Source organism: Hemiscyllium ocellatum, chromosome 13 (genome assembly GCF_020745735.1).
Source record: "Hemiscyllium ocellatum isolate sHemOce1 chromosome 13, sHemOce1.pat.X.cur, whole genome shotgun sequence".
Taxonomy (NCBI): Eukaryota; Metazoa; Chordata; class Chondrichthyes; order Orectolobiformes; family Hemiscylliidae; genus Hemiscyllium; species Hemiscyllium ocellatum.
The window spans coordinates 40,026,077-40,048,861 of record NC_083413.1 but is presented as its reverse complement, the minus strand read 5'-3'; positions in this window follow the sequence as shown (position 1 = coordinate 40,048,861).

The window sequence follows — 22,785 nt, the reverse complement described above, 5'->3', positions numbered from 1 at the left end:
TGAAATTGACTGGTCATCGCTGAAAAAAAAGGTGAAGAATTCAAAAATTAACACTCATTTCCATTAATACTAGATTACACTTTTTGAAAAACAATGTTAGAGATGTTATGACTGTTAGAGGAATTGTGATTTGCCAGCAATTCAAGCCTCACTAAATATGATGCTAATTACATTTGAATCTCTTTGATCCAGAGAAAATTTGAGGGTGGTTTGTTCAGACCTCAAAAGTAAATTCTTGTGGCTGTTAAAATATCTTTTCAATGTAGATTTCAGCCTTGTGTCATAAATTATAATTTAATCCTCAAAGAAAACACTTATTAAAACATAAAACTTATCAAAATCAAGGAATTGCCTCTGAAATTTAAGCAATTTAAATGGATGAATATAACCTTCAGAGCAAAGGTAGCTGCATTGTACGAGAAATAAATAATCCTCTCTGCTATCCCATTAAATGTCTTGACATCTCATTAACCAGAATCTTTTTCACTGTGGCCCCATAGAGGCTTTGTGAAAGATTTTATCTGCGTGACAGCTGGCCCAAGTGTTGTAGCATGAGTACAATGCTCCTGAAATAGTCAACGTAGGCAGATTAAATTTAGGCTGCTTTTAAATTATTTTGGTCACACAAATGCAACAATGTTTAGGAACAATGCAGAAATACGTTGATTATTATCTGCAGATGTGTAAAAAATGAACTTTTAGAACTTAAAATAAACAAAATTAGGTAAAAGAAGGAAGCTGATTTCTGCTATTCTGGCATAAACCTGGAGGGTAAAACCTGAGAGCCCATCCCCCACCCAAAACGAAGTATGGAGATTGTAATATAAGCTTAATTTGCACCCCTATATTCTGATGCATGCTGCATGCAAATATACTATTCAGCGGCTGCACACTCAGCTCCAGTCCCAAGTTTGTGTGATTGAAAATTAACCTTCACTATTTAATGCCTGTCTGGTCTGCACCTCTTAAAGCTAAAGAGTATTCTTGCTGTTGAAGGTGTGGGACGGTACTCGGAAAAATGACCAAGCAGAGCAGAGAGTGGGCTTTAAAGTTCTCTGCTGCAGCACTGGGAGACCTGGGGCGAGAAGTGGACAGGAACAATGAGATCCTTCATCCTCAGGGGCGAAAGAGCCCTCCAAATAAAAGCTGAGAAGGTAGGAAAAGCAGATTACACTGTTAATACCAGCAATTTATGAGGACATGAATGTTAGATTCAATTTGGTTTGATTTGATTTATTATTGTCACTTGTACTGAGATAGAGTGAAAAGTATTGTGTTGCCTGCTAACTAGACAAATCATACCTTAGGAAGTACATCAGGGTAATAGAACAGAATGTAGAATATAGTGTTACTGCTACAGGGAAGCGCAGAGAAAGATCAATTCTAATAATTGAGAGGTCTGTTCAACAAGGAAGAAGCTGATCTTCTAAAATGTGATCCTACGTGTAGTTCAATAACCCCATGAGAGTGGCCAGCGTTCATGAATTCATCTTCCAGATGCTGCAGCCTATCACAGAACTATGAACAGCACAAGTATTGTCATCATTGGCCACTATCAACAATTTTATCAATTTTTGTGTAAGGAAATGGTTTTGCAAGGGTTAATACTGAAGATTTGTATTAAGCTCCACCGAATTTGATGAAGTTATAATGATATGGGAAAGGGCAGGACATCTTGTAATTTCCTGAGGGACAGAGGGGTTGTCCTGAGTCACCAATGGTCTTTTTAACAATGCATATCTTATCAACATATTGTGTACTGTTTACTATTGTGAAAGAAACTGCATCTTATTTAAGACAAGAGCCTGTACTTATTAGACTACCTCATGCTTTCTTCTACTATTTTACACCAAATAGACTCTATAGGCACAGTCAGAAAAGGAGGATGGTGGTGTCCTTCTGACTAGATGTTGGCAGTGGTTGGCATCCCATGCTCATATGATATGGTAGGCAATGGTGTGAATTGGAATTTGACTTAACTGACAGAGTGAGTATCAGCAAACTCAGAAGAAACTTTCTGTAATATTTAAGGGCAAATTAGGCAGACAGACAGCTGCACAAGGAACTGAATATCCCTGCAGCAAACAAACTTAGGGCAAGTTTCCAAACGACAGAATCTACAGTCAGAAGGAAAAGACATTACAGCCCTGATAAGACTAGTGCAGAAGTGAGTGTGAAGTAGAAGCTATATGGAGCTGATACAGATTATATCAGATACCGATGAAATGTTTGAGTCAATAGACGTTCAGCCAAAGAGACGGAAGAGGCATCAGAAGCTCCATGAGTAAAATTAAAGTCTCAGGTGAGCAAGGGGAAAAGTTTTTAAAATGTGAATTATAGACTGGAAAGCGCAGAAGTTAAAAAGATGTATTGTAGCTCAGATGGAGTGATGCCACTATAGAGGGCGCAGCTATAGTAAGGGAAATCAAGGGCTATAACAGTAATTTAAACCAAAGATGCAGCCCAGAGAATGTCACAAATGCAGAATCAAAGTGATACAGGTACAATTTAGAAAGCAGATACAGTATGATGGAAATGAAGGAGTAAGGAGACAAGTGAGGCTGCAATAAGAGCAAGTGGTTCATAATTGAAGCTATGGTAGGCAGAACTCAGGCCTTAGGCCTCAAAATTGAAATGGTCATTAAAGTTAATGGGATTCTTTTCTTAAAATTGTGAGGTAATGAATATTATTAGAAACTCTGAAGACAGCATAAATCATCGAGGAAATGCTATTTAGCAAACAGATTTATCTTTAAGGATGCAGGATTTGTTTGCTGAAGTTGTGGAAAATGACAGAAATTAATTAATAGTTCACAAAAGACAGGACGTCATCTATTTTTCTAGCAAAAGCATGGAAAATTTTCATTTTGGGAGTAAAATCACAGAAAAATCCATCAATAAGCAGGACAGAGGAGAGGCATTTCTATACTGCTTATCTAAAATACTTTAAAAGAGGAAAATAAAGCAGCATTGCTATTTTACAGGATTAAAAACCTTTAAAGCAACAAAAGTAAAGCAGCAATGACACATTCCAGAATTGAAAAGTTTTTAACTAAAAGTATTGAATGATTACATTGGGATGAAATGGCAGGAGAAACAACATTGCCAGGAAGATTTAATTCCAAAGATAGACCAAATATAAAACTGACTTGCAGATTTTACAATTCTTAAAATATGGAATTGCTTCCACGCTAGTTGCTAAATCAGAAACTGAACAAGTAAAATGCTTTTGAATTTAATTTGAACTATTGCCGATGATATTAAAGTTAGCTAAGATATTAAAGAAGGCACAGATATTTCTGATGAAAGCTTTTAGCAACTACTTTAATCTGAGAATAAATTAACTCTTGAAGGAATAAGATTAAATGGTAGAGTTCAGAATACAGGGAAATCCATAGAAAAATTCATAAATGATTTCTACAATTGGAAACATACAGAGGAAAAACATTAATATGGATCTTTAAGATCAAAATTCATAAGAAACAGAATTGTTTTGGGAATTACTGATGAATTGTTCTCAGATTTATGACAGTATAAAATAAATTTGACTTTGGCAAAGCCATTCAGATGATGAGGAAGTCAAAAAAATGCACAAGAAATCCTAAGAGAAAAAAATCAACCTTTTCACTGGAAATGTGTAGAATTCAATCAGTTAATAACATATTAAGACCCTAAAGGGACACTTGATAAGCCAGCCCAAACAGTAGGCCAGACTCTTGATATTAATGTCAGAACTTTGGAACAAGAAGCCCACAGGCACCAGCGGTAACCAGCTACTTAAGAAATGAATACTATAGCTGTAAAGGAATAGATTACTTCCAGAAGATATGCAGAATTAAACCACAGTTACAGAATATCAGAAGCACATCACCATATAAATATGTTAGTGAGGTACAGCAAGCTGCAATAAAAAAGATATTGAATTATTCCTCTGGAAAAAATAGGTAATCCAATCAATTTGTTTTGTTAAGAAACAATTTTTGCCAATCAACACCTCATTAATTTTAAGTTCAATGCCCGGAACATCTCTGCAGGAGTTCCTCAGGGTCGTGTCCTAGGCCCAATTATCTCAGCTACTTCATCAATGACATTCCCACCATCATAAGGTCAGAAGTAGAGATGTTCACTGATTACTGTGCAATGTTTGTCACCATTGTGACTCCTTTGGTACTGAAACAATCCATCTTTGAAATCAACAAGATCTGGACAATATCCAGGCTTGAGTTGAAAAGTGGTAAGTAACATTTGTGTCACACAAATTCCATGCTATGACCATCACCAATAAGAGGCAATTAATCACCACTCCTGACATTCAATGGTGTTACCATCATTGATTCCTTTACAATTAACATACTTGGAGTTTCCATTGACCAAAAACTGAACTGACCTAGTTATATAAATACAGTGGCTACAAACCAGGCAAGAGACTAGGAATACTGTAGCAAGTACCTCACTTCCTGATTCTCCAAAGTCTGTTCCTCATCCAGAGGTTACAAGTCAGGAGTGTGATGGAATACTCCCCGTTTGCCTTGATGAGTGCAACTCCAACAACACTCCAGAATCTTGACACCATCCAGGACAAAGCAGCCAGCTTGATTGTCACCACATCCACAAGCATCCACTCCCTCCACAGCCAATGCTCAGCAGCAGCAGCAGCAGAAAAATCTACTATCTACAAGATGCACTGCAGAAAATCACCATAGATCATCAGACAGCACCTTCCTAACTCACGACCACTTCCATGTGTAAGGTCGCACGCAGCAGATCCATGGGAACACCACCACCTGCAAGATACTCCCAAGCCACTCACCATCTTGACTTTGAAATATATCGCTGCACTTACACTGCCCTTGGGTCAAAATTCTTGGACTTCTTTCCTAACAACATTGTGGTCTTGGAACAGCACTGAGACTGCAGCTGTTCAAACCACTACCTTCTGAAGGACAACTGGGAACAGACAATAAATGCTGGCCAGCCAACAATGCTCATATCCCATAATTAAATAAAAAATAAAATGGCCATTATGACCATCTAAATTATTCCCAGTGAAAGTCAGTAGATTTCCACCAATTACGATGTGGCCACACAGTGTCAGAACATGAGGATAAGCAAAATGGAAGGCAGATGCAAAGAATGTTTATTTGATATTTGTGTGGAATATTGAATGATTTGTTTAATACAATTGGTTCAGTGTGTTTGTTGTGACGTGGTTTGTATTTCAGCACAATGGCTGAGCAGATACTGTGATGATATGTAAGATGTGGGTCTGATTTTAAATTGGGAAGGAGGATATGTTCACAGGTATTAACGATGAATGAGGTGGACATGGAGATCCTGTACTGGTCCCTTCTCCTTCTTCTTCAGTAGCTTGCCATACCTGGATGCCAGGGATGTGCTTTCATGATCGGGAGGTTTTGCACTGTGCAACAGGTCTTGGTGAAACATGCAATCTGCTCTGGAGTAAAGTGCAGGATTCCCCTGGAGTGGACCAGGCAGTGAAGTGCTGCTTTCTGAGTACTCTGAGGTCTGCTGTATGGCATTTCCTGTGACAACAAGACTTTTGATATATATGCAATGGCCAAAATGCATTGGTTGCGCACTGGAGTCCTGAGCCAAGTGGTCAGTCCATAGCATTTGACACCCAATAGCCATGTCCCAGTTTCTCATACCAGAGAAAGATAGGAGAATTTCTTTCTGAACACTCAGGATGGCTACAGTCACCTGCAGAAAGAGAATGTGTCCCCCGTTCCACCTCTACCTTTGCCATGTTTACTCTCTGCCATGATACCTTGCTCATTCTCCTTATTAGCTCACACATTAAGGTGGATAGAAAATAACATATAGACTGTAGGTGACATCTAGCAAAATGTCCATATGACAGAGGAGGAAGTGCTGGGTGTCTTGAAATGTGAAAAAGTGGATAAATCCACAAAACCTGATCAGGTGTACCCTACAACTCTGTGGGAAGCTAGAGAAGTGATTGCTGGGCCTCTTGCTGAGCTATTTGTATTATTGATGGTCACAGGTGAGATGCCTGAAGACAGGAGGTTGGTTAACGTGGTGCCACTGTTTAAGAAGGGTGGTAAGGACAAGCCAGGGAACTACAAAACAGTGAGCCTGACGTCAGTGGTGGGCAAGTTGTTGGAGGGAATCCTGAGGGATAGGATGTACATGTATTTGGAAAGGCAAGGACTGATTAGGGATAGTCAACATGGCTTTGTGCATGGGAAATCATGTCTCACAAATTTGATTGAGTTTTTTTAAGAAGTAACAAAGAGGATTGATGAGGGCAGAGTGGTAGATATGATCTATATGGACTTCAGTAAGGCGTTCAACAAGGTTCCCCATGGGAGACTGATGAGCAAGGTTAGATCTCACGGAACACAGGGAACACAGGGAGAACTAGCCATTTGGATAGAGAACTGGCTCAAAGGTAGAAGACAGAGGGTGGTGGTGGAGGGTTGTTTTTCAGACTGGAGGCCTGTGACCAGTGGAGTGCCGCAAGGATCGGTGCTGGGTCCACTACTTTTTGTCATTTACATAAATCTTTGCAGGACTTATACACTTAATAGTAAGGTCCTAGGGAGTGTTGCTGAACAAAGAGACCTTAGAGTGCAGGTTCATAGCTCCTTGAAAGTGGATTCGCAGATAGATTGGATAGTGAAGAAGGCGTTTGGTATGCTTTCTTTTATTGGTCAGGGCACTGAGTACAGGAGTTAGGATGTCATTTTGCGGCTGTACAGGACATTGGTTAGGCCATTGTTGGAATATTGTGTGCAATTCTGGTCTCCTTCCTATCAGAAAGATGTTGTGAAACTTGAAAGGGTTCAGAAAAGATTTACAAGATGTTGCCAGGGTTGGAGGATTTGAGCTACAGGGAGAGGCTGAACAGGTTGGGACTGTTTTCCCTGGAGCATCGGAGGCTGAGGGGTGACCTTATAGATGTTTATAAAATTATGAGGGGCATAGATAAGATAACTAGACAAAATCTTTTCCCTGGGGTCGGGGAGCCCAAAACTAGAGGGCATAGGTTTAGGGTGAGAGGGGAAAGATATAAAAGAAACCTCAGGGGCAACTTTTTTACGCAGATGGTGGTACGTGTATGGAATAAGCTGCCAGAGGAAGTGGTGGAGGCTGGTACAATTGCAACATTTAAAAGGCATTTGGATGGGTATATGAATAGGAAGGTTTTGGAGGGATATGGGCTGGGTGCTGGAAGGTGGGACAAGATTGGGCTGGGATATCAGGCCAGCATGGACAGGTTAGACCGAAGGGTCTGTTTCCATGTTGTACATCTCTATGACTCTAATTCGCCTGCACAGAACCATTGATGTCAGAATCAATGATTTCACAACATACCATACAACACTGTTTTTACTTCACTCTGAAGTATCTCAACCTAGGATGTACTGATTGGCCAGAAAGCTGTCTGCAATTGCAGGTCTTTGAGCTTCCAAAGAAGAGTGATATTGGACTTGAAGCATCTCACTCCGCAGATGCTGCCAGACTTGTTGGGTTTCTCGAGACTTTTTGTTTCATATTTCCAGCATTTCCAGTATTTTGCTTTTAATTTATTTGTTATTTTTCTTGAGTAGTGAAAATACAAAGCTGATATTAACCATCGAATTGTATCAGCTTGTATAATAGACTGCCTTATTCGCATTGACAGGCCTTATTTAGATCTTTAAAGTAGATTTTGCACTGAAAGATCAGATTTCTCCCTACAGCTTGTGTTGCACCCATTTAAATGCTTCTAAGTCCTGGAACTGCTCAACTGGAGCAGAATTCATAATTTAAATTTATGTGATGGTTAATGGACTATGTGGATGTGAGAATAATTGATCCAAGTTCATTTTGCTTTGTCTCCCACAGTTATACCTCTCACCTCAAAGGAAGCCATTGCCTATATATCATTGCTGCATTATTTTGAATACCTACCCACTGCTTTTTCACTCTACAACTACTCTATTAGTGGCACACTGCAGGAGTTAAAGAACTGTTTCTTCAACAATGTTTTTGTAGTTTCCCAGCTAGTCGTGCTATGTATCGAGCTCTCTGGGCTAATAACTTATTCAGAAAAAAGAGCAGGTCCCCGACTTAAATACTGAGTATAGCCTGCTTTCCGAATCTGCAGCACAGATACATTTAAATTGATCTCCAGCTTAAACTTCTGCCATTATCAGGAAATCCAAACCATAAGAAGAAACCTAACTTCCAAATGAATAATGAAATATTTTAGGTTGAGATGTAATGCTGTGTGGTATCCTTTCAGAAAAGGTAAGGGCAAGATTACCTTTTGTTTTGTCAAGAAGCAGCCATTTTCTAATTCTAGTTCCAGGTTCAGTTGCAGTTTGTGTTGCCCATACAAGAATTAAATACTGAGACATGATCGAACTCTGTTCTGGAAAACAGACCTCTTATTATTGCCATATGCAGTTTCCTGCATGAACACACTAAAAAGACTTGAGGCATTCCAAGAATTTATATGTTTTCCTCAACAAGCTAGGGATTGTTGAAATTTATCCCTAGTTACTCAGCAATGTAAAACTCAACTTGACCATGCCCATGACTTATCGGGCAAGAATTTGACTTGCATTCTTGGCAGAACACTAACATTGTGGCTTTGTAAGTAACTAACCAAAAACTCTGATAAGTGTCTACTGAGAGGACTAAAGACTTAAATGCTAAAAGTGCTTAGACTTAGGATTCTAACAAAATATCTTGAATTCTCACACAGAATTTGGAAATTTGGCTTTGTGTTTTCTCATGGGCTTTGGGAACAAATGCGGACTTCCTGAGCCCACATTGACTGACAGTGAAACCAACCTCGCAGTTATCTAGAAGGCAGCCTCCTCTCGATCCGTCACAGTATACACCACCCTCTTAAATATGGCAGGCGAGCTGTCAATTTTGCAGGCTTGGCCCCAGGGTTTCCTCCACAGCCACACCCAGGAGAGGTGGACACTTCTGGGGCAGCTCAGAAATCACAAGACCACCTCAACATAGAGGCACACTCAAAAGCATGGATCAAAACCAAACTGATGAATGCTAAATCAGTCGGCCATTCAAAGAGGAAATCCCTCAGTGGGAGTTAGTTCATCCACAGATTTGGTCCTGCCCTGGGGACATGGAGATTCTGGCTTTGCTACACCCTCATCTTGTTGCAGCAACATGGTCTCCACTGAGTTGGCAACTTCCACACACAGCATTGGCAAAATTACCTCTAAATGGGACTTAACCAAATTAGTTGGCTGCCCACAGCCATGGAGTAAGCAGTGATTGTATTCGCAGCCTATCCTAGGTAGGTTCATCACAGCAGGTCTGCATTTAGGATCCACTTTATGTCAACTCCTACATCCATCCCCACACACCCCACGCCCCCCCACACACCCCACCCCCTAAACACCCCACCCCAACCACCACCTCCTATCCCAACACCAACGAATTGGAAAATTCTAAGCTTGATATTTGAAGACTGATCAACTGGAGATATATCCTAATGATGAGAGAGTGCAGAAACAATTTACTGAACCAATAAGAGGGATAAATGACTCCAGTTCTGTAGAGAGTCTAGTAGCCTAGGGACATTCTTCTTTCAAGTAGAGAATGTTAAGGGAATATTTGGTAAAGATGTTCAAAATAATGAATGGTTTTAAATGAGGAGAAATATTTTCCAGTTGCTGGAGGAGCAGTATCCAGAAGATCCAGCTATAAGGTGATTAATAATAGAACCAGAGATGATATAAGGAAATATTTCTTAGACAGTGGGTTGTGATCTAAAATGTGCAATGTGAAAAGCTGATTGAAGCAGATTCAACAGTGAAAGTTGAAAAAGAATGGACAAATGTTTTCGAGGAAAAAACAAATGACAGAGCTTTTGGGAAAGAATAGAGAAATGGGTTTAATTGGAAAATTCTCTCTAAGAGTTGACTCAGGCACAATTGGTTAAATAGTCTCCTGTATCTCCTGGTGCATTTCAGAAGGTTGTACGTTTCCCTACATTCTGAACACATTGCCCACAACTTCGTTGTTAACCTGATTCATTTACATTCTTCTTCTTTTTCCCAACATTTTCTCATTTACTATTACATTATCTGCATTTCCAACTAACTGCTAGACGTATTTCAGCCACAGCCAGCTCTGGGTAACGTTATTTTTCTTATAACTTTTCTAGAATGCTACAATTTAACAAGTAAACAGCAAGCATCTGGATTTGATCTTTCCTATGTCATGATTTTGAAAAGTGCTTTGTTACATGGATACTAATCCTGAGCAATATTAAGAAGATGGTTAACATCGCAAAGGTGCTTCTGAAAATAGTGACATGGCAACAAGACAGATAGGTATAAGAAATGGGTTCCAGAATGTTCGATATCGAGACAGGAAGATTCACGGAGACCAGTGGCAGAAAATACACAGCAAGGTTGGAAAAAGTTGAAGTGCATGGTGACCTGAATAAAGTTGCCTCGGTAGAGAGATAGGGCAGCAAAATTCTCATGAATCTGCGACTTATGTCAAATAGAATGCAAGAGGGTGGTAGAATAGTACTGAAGATCTTCAGATTAGTGAAGCCATGAAGAGATTCGGAAATTATATCAAGGAATTAATGTCACTGGACGAGCTATTAGGAGTTAACGTTTTCAGGAGAACAGGATTGATAGAGGTTTCAGAAAAATGCAAATGGTACAAGACATGCAACAGAGTGGCAGGAAATTTGGAATTTGAAATTTTTGTTATGAGTAGTTAAAGAGACAGGTAAAAGAACATCATAAAAACAAAGTTATGAGGTAGAAGCGGTGTAGATGGAGGTTTCAGTGATGATGATCAAGCAGCAACATAAACAGTATGGTAGCAGATTTAGCACAGCAGTGGTGATAGATTCGATGTCATATTAATGTTTGATTCAGTTCTGAAAGATGACCAGGGATTGCCATTAGGTTCAGCTTGATCAGGTAAATGAAAATGGGTATGGAGAAAGCAGATTCATGTTTTCTTTCTAAAATGCTAAATTGCCTCATCAACACCATTGTCTTCAAGTTTTCTGCATTCAAATAATTATCTCTTAAATGAATACTGTTTCTTTACAAGATCTTGCTTTGAATCTGTTAGTCATCATATCTGTGTGTCTCTAATCCTCTGAAGAATAATATAAGTATGGCTTAATGGAAAATTCAGTCATAAAGTTGAATATGTATTCCTGTGTAGGAGATCAATCACCATGTCCTGAATCACAGCAAACACTGCACAGGAAGAATATTTGATAGCAGGGATTGTGATGAACATGGACATACCACAAAGCAGATCACGCATCTATTTTACAATTTTGAAATATGCCAATCATTTTAAATTTCAGCTATTGCAAGTGAAGGGTGTTACTGTTCACATGAGAACAGGTTGATTCAATTACCAAACTGTGGCAAAGTATGTAACATTTTACACAAACCCCTTCCTAACATTCATTTGGAAGTTTCTAAACTGTCTCAGTTTATACAGTAAAGTTGTTATGATACATGTATATTCCCATAAAAAGGAAATTTCTGTATTGTTTAAAAGGACTCTTCTGATAGCCAACAAAAATAAATCAGAGTAGAGCTTGTGTTTAATCCAAAGATTTCAAATGCACAGTTTTTTTATGCACAGTTATTTCACAGCCTTTTATCTTTCTGCTTTCTCAATTTTTCTAAGATTTGTAATTCCTAGTAAAGATAAGAGGATTACATTGATGTTATTTGAAACCTTTAAAACCCTAATAAAATAGTTTTCTGTCACAGATTATTTCAAGAGAAAAGAACTACTTCTCCCTAACTGTGTTTCGGTGTGAAGTCATGTTTGTTGCTAGAATTATTCACCTTGCGTGAAACTTAAGACTAAAGTTACTCTTACACTTTGATTCGTACTCTTTAGTTTCATAATAAAGATAAAGCTGATGATCGGTATTAATTCAAAGACATCAAAGTAAAAGAAGTGCACTGCAATCAAAATCTGCATTGATAAATACAAAAAAACTGTAGTGTTCAAATATCTTTGTACTGAATGCCTTTTCAAGAGTTTATTCATCAGCTTCTGCCTGTTTGAGTAAAAGGCTCACAGATGTTGACATTATTTTCAATGGTTTAAGATGGTTCCTATTGGCTTTTATTAACATTTGTTACTTCTTTATTATCCGGGAGTTTTTTTCATCATTTTGAAAGCCGTGCTTTTTGCAGCTCTGAAGAGAGCAGCAGGTAGCTTTGGCAGCCAGGGTCAGTGCGCTGACCAACTTTGAGTTCCATTGTGCAGCATGCTCACAGTTCATTCGCTGTAGATGTGAAAGGTCAGCCTCCAGCAGAGATTCCATACCTGGGCTTTTGTGTTGCCTGCCAGGAGATTCTCACGAAAAAATAATTTAACGGAAAGCAATCTGCAAAAATATCCGCTCTCTGCTGTGTCATCGAACGCCGAAGTATTGTACTAAAATCTACAATCTTCTAGCTACAAAAATAATCTTTGGTTCTCTTGTTTTATTTTCAAGCAATTCAGAGGCTACAACTAAACAGGGAATCAATATGTGAAAAGTAACTTGCATTATTTTTCAAATGTTTGCAGAAATTCCACTGCAAAATACGGTTCTTTAATCATTCTGCTTTTCAAAAATATGTCTGACCATTTATTTGGAAAAGATAAAAGATCTAAATAATGAACGTTTACTAACAAACACAAGTAACTCACAAACAAAGAAACAAACACAAAAAGCTTACAATTTTCTGTATCTTTACACTTTCTCTTTGCCATCTTTTTACAATAGAATCGAATATTTGTTGACCTTGGAATTGGGAGTTACAGATACACATTAACACTAGTAAAAATTATAGTTCTCTTTCTCTTGCTCATTAATGCCACACAGCCTCAAAAAGAAAGATCAGTAACTCGGATAAGAATTTACTCTCTTATGTTGATTGTGTGCATAAGTGGGAATTGAAAGAAAGATATAATTCTGGAAATCTACGAGTGCTCATTAATGACATGCAGTGCATTTACTTCCTTGATGATACTTGATACCGAAGTGTATTCTCAACTAAGTTTGGCATTGATGCAAAAGTGAACGAACAGATAATGTAAATAGCTGTCAGTATTGAGGCTCCATTTCTAATTAGATTCCAGTTGTCTTAAATTGGCACTTCTCATTTAATTTCAATGGGACATGCCATTTTATGACAGCTTAACCCTGAATGGAATTGAGCCTCTGGTCTTCAGAAGCTTTCAAAAAGACCCCAGGGTGGAAAGTTGTAATTAGCTGTTTCTGCAGTGCTAGTATTAAAATGTGAAGCCTTGTAGGAAACCCTTTGTGTTAGAGAAATGCCATTTATTCTTTCGTGTGGTTTTTGCGCTCTGCAATGCTTTTAGTTAGTGTCCGAAAAGACATTATAACTACTCATGGGGCCCTGATGTAATCAATGTTTAAAGAAAGAATGTCAATGCTTCACATTTAGGAGAGAAAAAACACTTACATGTAAATTTCCCCTATCACTGCATAAAATCAGAGAAAACAACAATCGAATTTCATGTTATTTTTAATTCAAGTCCTCTAAGCTTAGCATCTCATTCATGGGATTCAATTGCAAAGAGCAAGGTTTTGTAACCAAATAGTTGTAGTGTATCTTAATCTGAATTGTATATCTCATGATGAATAGGAACAGCCCCCTCAATGTAGCTCTGGCTTAATCAGAGGTTGCTGACTGATTGCAATGAACAGCATGAGACTCACACGAAGTGAACTCTCAGCGTGAGGGAGAGGAGAGGTTGTACGGAGGTTTCAGGTACTTTTCATACTGCCAGGCGGGAAAGCTCCAACATCCTGCTGCTAGAAATTTGTCTGCGCTGCAGCCATCAAATTTTTCTCAAAAGCCAGACACTGAAATCTGTGACTGAGGGAGATTTGTTGATATGATAACTTGATTAGTCCTGGACAGATGACACAGCAGCAAAGAGCCAGCTCAAAGGATTCTGTGCTCTTAGCCCTTAACCTCTCCTCAGGAGATGACAAATTATATGTGGTAATTAGACTATTATTCTACAAGTGTCTTCAGAAAACTTTTAAGGAACATTGCCAAGAAACTACTAGTTTGTGCATTTCCCATTAGACCAAAATCATCTTTAACATTTCTAAACCCCCGCAAGAAGACAGAAGAATGCACATCAGGATCATATAGATATATTCAAATCATTGCTAAAAATCATGGTCATGATTCAACTATTGTGTATTGATATTAAATAGAAATATTAATGCTTTGTGGAAAATCAGGGTATGAAGTGTGTATAATAGTAACAGAGTATTTTTAATAAGTCAATTTAGTTTGATGTGGAATGAATGGCTTTTGTTCACAATATGTCTTGTTTCTTGTGTTTACAAAACTAGCAGGAGTTCTTATATTTCTAATTCCCACAAGTAAGGAATATTTCTAGTTGCCAGGATCCTTACCGCTATATCGTATTTAAACTTGTTTGTATTATCTCTTAAGCTGCTAGCTGATGTAAGTTTGATAAATCAAGTTTGTGAAACTTGCCATGAAGAACCTACTGGCATAATTCACAAAACTGTGGTTGGATTAGGACACAATGTAACAGTTTCAGATTATAGCAAAAAATGTATGATCCATATGCTGTATTAGCATTCTAATCGTAATTTCTGCAAGCCAGCTAATTAAATGTTCAAACATGTCATGAACAGTGTAAAAATATGTTTATAGTACATTACAAGAAAATGTGGACACATTCACCTAAAGCATGCTTTATTTGCAATTTCCCCATTACTAATCAAATGGAACAAATGAGGAAGTTGTTTGAAAGCTTAAGAAAATGTAACCCAACTGGCTATCTTTTAGCAAGTAAAATTAATCTCAAAGTTAATGAACAGAATGACCAAAAATTCTTTTAGCTAGGCATTTTGCAAGAAAACTGAAAATGAATGAAAGTTAGGTTTGATTTGTACTGTGCATAACCAGAGCAGAAACTGGTATATCTGATATAACATTAAGGTCTTTACGGAGAACAGAAACAAGTGTGTTCAACAACTCTATGCCTTTCAGGAAGATTGAAAGGATTATGAATACTTCGAGAATGCTTTACGATGATTGCATTTTAACTATGTTCTTATAAAGTCATAGGCATTATACCCATCCTTAAAAACATCACTAGAATTGCTTACTTTGTGAAAAAGTTGCACAACTATCTTACCTCAAGAAATTGCCATACCGATCTGCATCAACAATAGAGCAATTAACTCAAAAGTATATTTCTATATGAAGACATCTGCAGCATTGTAACAAAACTGTGCAGAATGCTCTGAGAAGGTCGGTGCATGTTGTGTGTATGGATTTGACATCTGACACTTCTGAATACAACCTCGATAGCCTGAAGAGGGAGATGCTTTAATTCAGTTGAATGCACAAATGGACAAGTCACAGTCCAGTGTAGCTTTTCAACTAATGCTCACATTTTCAATGGCTTTAAATATATTTAATCTGAATAAAGCTCAGCCCTCCCCACAACACTACAAATGCTGTTAAACCAACATAAATTGGGAGCAGCACAAAGGCGTTCTGCTCTGTCCAACGATACCTTCATTTTATTGTTGCTTTAAACTTTCCAAGGCCTCTATATAAAGAGAGGGGCTGCTAATGTTGCAAGTGGGAGTTTTAATGGTCTCTGTGGAACAATGTGGGCGCATTCTATGCAAGCTCATTACCGAATCATCTGAAATGCATGAGGAATGTTCCCACTGATTATCATAAATAGCATAAAAAAGTCTTTCATTGCAAAAGCAGGTTCCATCTGCCCCTCATGTCCCCTCACCTTATCTTTAAATAGAAAGTCACTCCCCCATGACAAAGAACAAACCTTTTATACTTTGATCTGGTTCATGTATACTCTATAAGTGAACACAAACATAATATACAATGTAGAGCACATCACTTATCAAGGAGAGTGGTTCAAGGCTATTTTGTGGTTGGGAAAATGATATGACATGATCTAAGGCAGTTTTTGAAAAAAAAATGCACTTTGGTACATTAAGGTTTTAAACACACTTTCAGCTAAATCTTTATACATTACCTTGCACAGAGATTCTCAGAGTCATAGAGATGTACAGCATGAAAACAGACCCTTCAGTCCAACCCGTCCATGCCGACCAGATATCCCAACCCAATCTAGTCCCACCTGCCAGTACCTGGCCCATATCCCTCCAAACCCTTCCTATTCAGTTACCCATCCAAATGCCTCCTAAATGTTGCAATGTACCAGCTTCCACCACTTCCTCTGGCAATTTATTCCATATACATACCACCCTCTGCGTGAAAAAATTGCCCCTTAGGTCTCTTTTATATCTTTCCCTCTCACCCTAAACCTATGCCCTCTAGTTCTGAACTCCCCGACCCCAGGGAAAAGACTTTGTCTATTTATCCTATCCATGCCCCTCATGATTTTATAAACCTCTATAAGGTCACCCCTCAGCCTCCGACGCTCCAGGGAAAACAGCCCCACCCTGTTCAGCCTCTCTCTGAAGCTCAGATTATCCAACCTTGGCAACATCCTTGTGAATCTTTTCTGAACTCTTTCAAGTTTCACAACACCTTTCTGATAGGAAGGAGACCAGAATTGCACACAATATTCCAACAGTGACCTAGCCAATGTCCTGTACAGCCACAACATGACCTCCCAACTCCTGTACTCAATAATTTGACCAATAAAGGAAAGCATACCAAACGTCTTCTTCACTATCCTATCTACCTGTGACTCCACTTTCAAGGAGCTATGAACTTGCTCTCCAAGGTCTCTTTGTTCAGCAACACTCCCTAGTGTATAAGTCCTGCTAAAATTTGTTTTCCCAAAATGCAGCACCTTGCATTTATCTGAATTAAGCTCCATTTGCCACTTCTCAGCCCATTGGCCCATCTGGTCCAGATCCTGTTGTAATCTGAGGTAACCCTCTTCCCTGTCCACTACACCTCCAATTTTGGTATCATCTGCAAACTTACTAACTGTACCTCTTATGCTCGCATCCAAATCATTTATGTAAATGACAAAAAGTAGAGGGCACAGCACCGATCCTTGTGGCACTCCACTAGTCACAGGCCTCCAGTCAGAAAAACAATCCTCATCACCACTCTCTGTCTTCCACCTTTGAGCCAGTTCTGTATCCAAATGGCTAGTTCTCCCTGTATTCCATGAGATCTAACCTTGCTAATCAGTCTCCCATGGGGAACCTTGTTGAACACCTAAAGCGAGTTACTTGCGAAGAATACAAAACCTCTGACCTACTCTTGCAACCATTGTAGTTGGGTTGTCTAAGTTTCTAGTCAATGGTGTCTCCAGGGAGTTGATAGTAAGGGTTTCTGCATTGGAAATTTCTTTGAATATCATGGGGATTCTCTCTCATTGAAGATTGCCATTGTCTAGTAGTTGTGTGGCACCTATGTTACCTGCCCAGTATCTGTCTAAATCTGAATGTAGCCCAGGCTGTGGAATTCTTTATTTTCTAAGGAGTTGTAAATGGAATTGAAAACTGTGAAACCATCAGTGAATATGTCCACTTACAAGCTTCTGATATAAGAAAGGAAGTTGAAGTAGAAATTGAAGACAGGTAAGCCCAGGATATCACGCTGAGGAACTCCTTCAAAGATGTTCTGTAACTGACCTCCAACAACCACGGCAATGTTTTGTTGAATTTGGTATGACTCCAAACAGTGGAGGGCTTTTCCTCCTGATTCCAATTATTTTCAATTTCTTCAAAGTTCCTTGATAACACATCTGGTCAAATGTTGCTTTGATGCCACTGGTCAGTATCACCTCTCCACGAGAAATGAAGTCTTTTGTTCAAACAATGGTTGTGCGAGGTCCAGGACTGATTGTGCTGAACTTGGCTTCTGCCAGAACCAATGAAGAGGTCCTTGCTTAATGATTGCCCGGATAATAAAATGAATCATGTTGCTGCTAATTAAGTGTGCACTGTTGTTGCAATAATTGAGAGGACTGGATTTGGCCTGCTTCTTGGGGATAATTATTCGTGGGAGACTTTCCACTCTTTCAGGCAGGTCTCCGATTGCTGTTGTATTTGGACGGTTTGGCTGAGGAATGGAAAGTTCTGGAGCATAATAATTCTGTGCTACAACTAAGTTGTTATTAGATCCATTGCATTTGCTCAATCTGCCTTTAGATGTTTCTTGAAATCTCATGAATTGAATCAAATTATCCGACTGGATGGTATTTTGGTAGGAAAGAGGCTGAGATGGACAATTCACTTGGCACTTCTTGCTAAAGATTAATCCTTCAGCCTTATCTTTCACATTGATGTATGTAGCTCTATCATCATTCAAGATGGGAGTCTTAGGAGTCTCGTCCTGCAATTAATTGAACAGAAGTTGATGCTGAGATATTCTTAGAGAGTAATACTGGTCTCAAGGACTACAAGGGCAGTATGTCCTTGAGAGCACAACTCCTTGCAATTTCCCTCCTTGTGCTAACTGTAAACTTTATTGCTGTTCCTTTGTTGTTCCTTATCAGAATTCTTGGTGTGAATTGGATGGAATGGGTGGGCAATGTTATCCAGCAGCAGGCAAACTAACTGGAAGGGGGTGAGAGCAGGGAAGTTAAGAGAAGAGAATGAGACTGTTGGGGTTTGTTACTAATAAGGATGCAGTATCACATGCATCAATGAGCCATTAACATGACCATGTAAAATTGTGTAATTCAAATCCTGTCAGTGCCTTATCCACATGTATATCATGTGGATTGCCATGAAGCATTACCACCAATTTTACAGAAATCTACTAAAAACAGGATGCCCATGTTCAGCATCACTTGGGTCCTGTTATGGATATTAACTTTCCTGAGTATTTGGAGATTTAATAAAAGGAATATTGTGCAGCTTTGTTGTTTTCATAACCAAAAGGCTCCAACAAACATATAAAATGTGTATGTTAAAGAAAGAAAGAACATATTACAATATCATGACACAAGACAATAGTTACAAAAACATCAACTAGAGAGAGAGGATTTTTGTGAAGGTTAAGACACTATTTTAAATTGTTAAACTAACAGTTAGAATGTTTAAATTACAAAGTTATAAAATGTATGAGTTAGAAATTTGCACTATAATTTTAATAAATTTATTTTGTTGTTCTAAATGGTTCATGAATTTCAGAATTCAAAATTTCAGTTCTCATCTTAAATTCATGCATAAAGGTTGCAAACTGGATTTGTAAATAAGTTAATATTTTGCTAATCACCCATTGGGTCTTGTTTGTAGCTGATATTGAGTTTACTCTGAATTCAGCTGAGATTTAGCTGAGCTTTGAGCAAGTGGTCCACCCCTTCTCATGTTGTGAATGAAACCCATGTTATTTTAATTTCCTGTTCTCACTTATACTTCCTACTTCTAAATTCCCACCAGATATGGGAATTAAATGATGAACAATTGCATATCCAGAAATTGTTCTCCAACACAAAATGGTGATTAAATAGGCTTCCGAGTTGACATGCAGGTGTTTCATCTGAGAGTAAGGGGGGGTGGGGAGGGGGTGGGGTGGATCTGTGTCCTCACTCTAGCTACAGACAATTGAGCTGTCCTTGTGGTGGAGGATCAGGAGAGCAGTTTGTGCAGCATCACTCCTGGCATTGCGTATCTGAAATGAGTTTTGATGGTTGAGGCGCAGCAGACCTATCTTGCTGTAGCTAATGTTTAGTTTCGCAATCTTACACAAATCTTTTTTTAGGTGTTCTGTAGAAGTTATTGGTAATTAAGAGATTTCAGTCTTTATTTGCAAAATACGCTTGGTGTATACTCATGCATTCAGCTGGGGTGTGAACTGCTGACATGAATTTCAATGAAGAAAGAACAACTTCTATCGAACAAAGAGCAACAGTTTTATTTTTGCTCAACATATTCTTGTGAAGAGAAATACAAATGTATTATTTAGCAAAAAGCTGTCCTATAACATCTTTTCAAAAGTTTTAAAGATACAAGATCCTTTTGTTGGTCAGCTTGTTTCAATTGTAAAGTATTAGAAATGTGACACAGAAAACATTTTTTGAACAAACTCAATCTCTGTACCAAGTTTTTGTATCATTTTTTAACTTTGTTGATGATAACTCTCCTTAACCCTTGAAGGACTAGTCATCTGATTTGTAGCGCAAAATTTACTAAACTTTTTTTTATTTAGAAGCATTATTAAAATATGAATGCCTTTTTTGTTCACATTAGATTCATTTAGAAATGTACTGCTTTTAAATGCAATCTATAATTATACTATATAATTACCTACAACATGAGCCATTGAGATATTTAAAAGGTGGATGCTTTTCACTCACTAGTAATTGGAATTTTTAAAAGTTTGACTGCTAAATGATTGCTTGAAGTTATCGTTAGCTTAGTGAGATTGGTTTCATTTCATTTAAGTTACTTCACAATTGTATTAAATATCAGAAGGCAAGTCGAATTATCTTTACTGTTCAATTGGCAGGACACAATTAATATTGATGAGCAAAGCCTAGCATGAAGTGGGGATAAGAAACAGAATTACAGACAATAAAGTCTGTGGTCTTTGATTACAACAGTGACTATGTGATGTAGAGGTCTGTTCTGCTTCAACAAGTTTCCTCCTATGATTCAGAAAGGACTTGTGTAGTTTCACAAGACCAGGACCTCTTCAGCTATTGGTTCATATCCTATACAAGGTGAATGAAGTGCCACAGCTGGGGGCAGAGGAGAGAAAATGGACTCAGATGAAGTCTGAATGAGTAAGAAAAACTAGTCACTCAGTCTCCATTTTTACCCTAATTAAGCAGAAAAGTTATGTGTGACCCAGCTCTACCACTTAATGGCCTTTCAGAGATCCACGCTATCTTTTATTCTCGTGTTGTAATAGAATACCAGTTGATCATATTTTCTATTTCATTAAAGAGGCAGCAACTCTTGTTTCATTTGCCTGAACTGAGAAATGCAATATAAATGTTGTTTAAAGCATTCTTACCCATTTAACGTGAATGTTAAGAAATTGAGTTAATCACTAGCTGTCATATATTAAATAGTGAATGAAGAATTATACAAGACAGCCAACAACAGTTTTTCTGCTGTTTTTAATGGTCAAAACATTTCTACTTTCTGAACAACATATTTCTAAATACTCATGTATTTAAATAAGTTACCATTGAATTTTTTTGATATCTTCTGCCAGATTCTGGTCATGATTTTATTCTGTGATAACATTATTTGAACAAATTAGAAGATTAAGGTATGCAAATAAAGCAATCACTGATTATTTTGTTAATGTGTCTGTAAATAATGTAATTCAGATCTATATCATAGATAATTTGGAAGCAAAACTTCAAAGACTAAATTAATTAACACTTTCAAACATTTAAGTGTTTTAAGAAAACAGGATGTACATGCACAGTGATAGAGGTAGAGAGCCACCTGCAGGACAGTATTGTAAATTGCGCCAAAAAATGGCTCGATTCCGAGATGATTCTCAAAACTATGGGCTAAGTTTTCCAAGCCCTTATATAATGGAGGCAATGGCAAGACAGTTGGGAGAAAACGGGAGAGATTGGAAAAATAAAGGCAGATACTTATAGTGGCATGAGTGATGTGGGCTATGGCGAGATTTATGGTACAGTCAGGCAAGAAGTTGAGCAATCCACATTCTCAAAATAAGCTAGTAATCTATTCTCCGGCAGATTGTAAAGAGTGCTGAAACACCACATTGATTGGAATGCCAATGGCTCAAAAGATACTGTTCTTCTAATGATGACAACTTCCATGTTCTTACCAAAGTCACTCCTTCATGTCCTTACTTTGCCTTTATCCAGTCAACCCACCCAATTGGTACTGTCAGAAACCGGGCTCCCAAAGCCCAGAGCTCAGTGCATTAATCTTCTAAAACTTTCTACACAGTCTCCACCACAATAATAAGTGGCCTTCCACCAGCCATTTTGTTTCCACTGAGGGAGCATGGTATAAGAGGACTGATACAGGATGGTTGGCATGGCTTTGTACGTGGGAGGTCGTGTCTTGCAAACTTGATTGAGTTTTTTGAAGAAGTAACAAAGATGAGGGCAAGCTGGTTGGCAGGATTTGGTCTCATGGAGTGCAGGGAGGGCTAGCTGTTTTGGTGCAGGGCTGACTTCGGGGTGAGGGAGTAGGAGTGATGAGGGGGGAAGTGGTTGTTTTCAGGCTGGAGGCCTGTGGCCAGTGGTGTGACATGGAGATTGGCGCTGCGTCCACTAGTTTTCATCATTAGTATGGATGATTTGGATGTGAGAGTAGGAGGCGTGGTTGGTGGGTTTGCAGATGACAGCAGGGTTGGGGGTGTGGTGGACAACGAAAAGGGTTGCCTTGGAGCGTGACAGGGTCTTGATCGGATGGGCTGGGGAGTGGCAGATGGAGTTCGGTTTGGATGGATGCAGGGTGCTGCATTTTGGGAAGGCGAATCTTGGCAGGACTTCTACACTTAATGGTAAGATCCCAGGGAGTGTTGCTGAACAAAGAGACCTTGGAGTGCAGGTTCATAGTTCCTTGAAAGTAGAGTTGTAAGTAGATAGGATAGTGAAGAAGGCATTTGATATGCTTTCCTTTATTGGTTAGAGTATTGAGTGCAGGAGTTGGGAGGTCATGTTGTGGCTGTACAGGACATTGGTTAGACCACTGTTGTAATATTGCATGCAATTCTGGTCTCTTTCCTATCGGAAGGATGTTGTGAAACTCGAAAGGGTTCTAAAAAGGTATTGCCAGGGTTGGAGGATTTGAGCTAT